This window comes from Cicer arietinum, chromosome 3, assembly GCF_000331145.2.
Source record: "Cicer arietinum cultivar CDC Frontier isolate Library 1 chromosome 3, Cicar.CDCFrontier_v2.0, whole genome shotgun sequence".
Taxonomy (NCBI): Eukaryota; Viridiplantae; Streptophyta; class Magnoliopsida; order Fabales; family Fabaceae; genus Cicer; species Cicer arietinum.
Genome location: NC_021162.2, coordinates 44,775,072 through 44,778,281, shown reverse-complemented (window position 1 = coordinate 44,778,281; position 3,210 = coordinate 44,775,072).

Genomic DNA, 3,210 nt, shown 5'->3' with positions numbered 1-3,210 from the left:
CTAAAACATTATACACTGCAACACCCCCAATTGTAGCTATGCAGAGACCCCCTAAAACATTATACACTGCAACACCCCCAATTGTCATAATTTGAGTTCGATTTGCATTTGACAAATGAAGGTTGATTTCATGCAACAAATTTGGTAAACATGCATGTCTCGCACGCATATGAAAAGTATGAATATATGGTTAATATTGATAAAAAATTGCAACAATACAAATTATAGTACCCTAATTTTCTCCAATTTATTTAAAAATAAATCAAAAAAGAAATATATATTAAAAGGGAAATAAAATAATTACAATGATTAGGCTCCTCAATTTACAATACCAAATCAGTTTACAATTACAATTCTAAAATTAAATCAAATTACAATTTCATATTACAATCAAATTGCAACCAAAAATAAAACCAAATTAAATTGCAATAAAAATTAGGTCAAACTTTTTCAAATTAAGCCAGCCTGTTTTGGCTCAGTTTTGTTGCTGATGCTGCCTTTTTGTTCTTGATGCAGTGTCATGGTTGATGCACAAGCTATGCTCATTGATACATACCTGTTGTAACTAATTAGAGAAACTGAAAACCATTTTTTTTACCAGTCAGACTCAATATACATGATAAAAAACCAAATGACAAAGTTTTGAGTTTAAAAAAAAGAAACTAAGGGACAAATGAAAAAGGTAGGCAAACAATCAGATAAAACAAATAAAAGCTAAAATCGTGAATAGATCAGAGGTGCAGAAAAATACAGATTATGAGCAAATAATTTAAACATCAAACAAGAAATTGATGGAAAAGGACAAAGACATGCAAAAAAGCAACTAAACAGATCAAAAACTCTATAAAAACACCTTATCAATTTCAAAATGGGGGAATCGGAGACTAACACTACTGATATATAAAAAAAAAAACACATACAGAGAAGGGGAAGGGGAAGAAATTAGAGAGTTTCAGTAATAAACAACAAAAACGAAACATTAAGGTATCTTTCCTTCTTGCTCTTTATCATCATCAAACAATCACTCTTTATTTAAAAAAAATGTAGGCTTTTTTTGAAAGAAACATAAAACGATTAAAATACAAACTTGTGATGATGTCTTTTTCGTTTTTGCCATCGTTGACGTCACTGTCGCCATTGTCGTTGTCGGTGCTGCCACCGTCGCTGAGGTTGCCGTCACCTTCCTCACTGTCGCCGAGGTTGCTGTCACCTTCCTCACCATCGCAGTTCCTTCATTTCTCTTTCGTTTTCGCATCTTGGTTTTTCTTTCCATCCGCGTTTCTGTCTGGCTGCCTCGTTATCATGTTGGCCGCCTCCTCAAAATGAAATACCTCATTTATGATACTAAATTTTTCTAAATTGAAATGATAGAGAAAAATATACTTCAATATCAAGTCAACATTTATATTAACATTCCGTTTGGTTACTGTTTCGGCATACAAAGTGCTGTTTGGCCAAGTCAAGAACTTCATAACTTGGTTAATAATAATAATAATAATAATAATAATAATAATAATAATAATAATAATAATAATAATAATAATAATAATAATAATAATAATAATAATAATAATAATAATGTATTTGAAACGAAAAAGACAAAAATAGAAACGAAGAAGTCAAAAATAGAAACCCTAAAAATCAAAAAATCCTAAACGAAGAAGCTAAAATAGAAACCCTAAATCAATAACTAAAAATAGAAACGAAGAAGCCAAAAATAGAAACCCTAAAAATTAAAAATCCTAAACGGAGAAGCAAAAATAGAAACTCTAAATCAATAACGAAAAACCCTAATGATATGGAAAAGTAAACTTACAATGAAAATACAACAAGCAAAACCGAGTGCACAGCTCGAATATGGAGCAAACGAAGAAAACGGCAGAAGATCGGCAGAATCGAATGCATCAAACGAGCGAACGACAGAAAAATCGGATGCAATCGACAACGACGAAGATACAAAACGAAGAAAACAATATGGAGAAGAAGATGGAATGGTGGAGAATAAGATGGAGAAACAAAGAAGTTGAAGAAGAGAGAGAAGAGAGAAAAGAGAGAATGAGAAAAAAAGGGTTTCTGAGGAATAGAATGAAAATCACTAAAATGACTAAAATGTCCCTAAGTATGTATACGTCTTTATACTTGTATACGTATACGGTATATGTATTTGTATATGTGTTTAAAGATGTGTTTAAATAACATTTCTCATAATATAATCCAATATATGCATTGTTGTATATTTGTATTTTAGACATTTACAAAGAAGACAAATGAAAATTTATCTTTGCCAAAGCCAAAGCAAAGCATAGGGCGATGCAGGGATATGTCAATGAGTATGGTTGAATTTGACGGTGATATATAGGTGTAAAGTTCTTTGAACACAACGATGAGTTGATAATTAAAGCCTCCAAATCCAATGAAACCCAAAGCAAGTGCTATCTTTTAGGATGGATATAGTGTATATTAGGATTATGATTAATTTATTGTCTTTACGACTCTGCCTCTTTTTCTTCACACAACCACTCTTGCTTAAAAATACATTTTTTTTATAACCAAAGTATTTTATACATAATTGTGCTGCAAATGTAGCTCATATGATAAAAATCACATATACATTTGATATATTGGAAGGCACGTTTATACTTACACTATTATCTTTTATGTATTTATTATGTTAGTTTTGTCATTAATTCTTTTTTGAATAAAAAACTTTGTTTATTATCTAAAAAAAACTTTTTGACTAAAAAAAATCTTATGAAGTAATTGAATTAGTTTAATTTTTTATAAATATTTTTGAATATCAAGATAAACTTCCAACCAAAAATTAAGAAATGAGAGTATCTTCGACTCTTGCACACCATATTGATAGCCACTAAAATGTCGAACCAATTATAAGTCCATTTTGATTAGAAGCATGGCGTAACACTATTATTTTTTTTTTTATTAGACTGAACCGTTTATTTTAGACTGACCATGGCTGAAATTTTGAATACAATTATCCAAGTCCAAAATAAATATACATTTAATTCTATTTTTCTCTCCGACAAATTTGGTTTGGGTATTTGATTTTAAGGATGCTCTCATAATTATTAGGTCACGTTAAGTTTAACTTAAAAACGTGTTGACTCAATATATATATATATATATATATATATATATATATATATATAAAAAAAAAAAAAAAAAATAAGAGAGAAAACACATTAGTTTTTT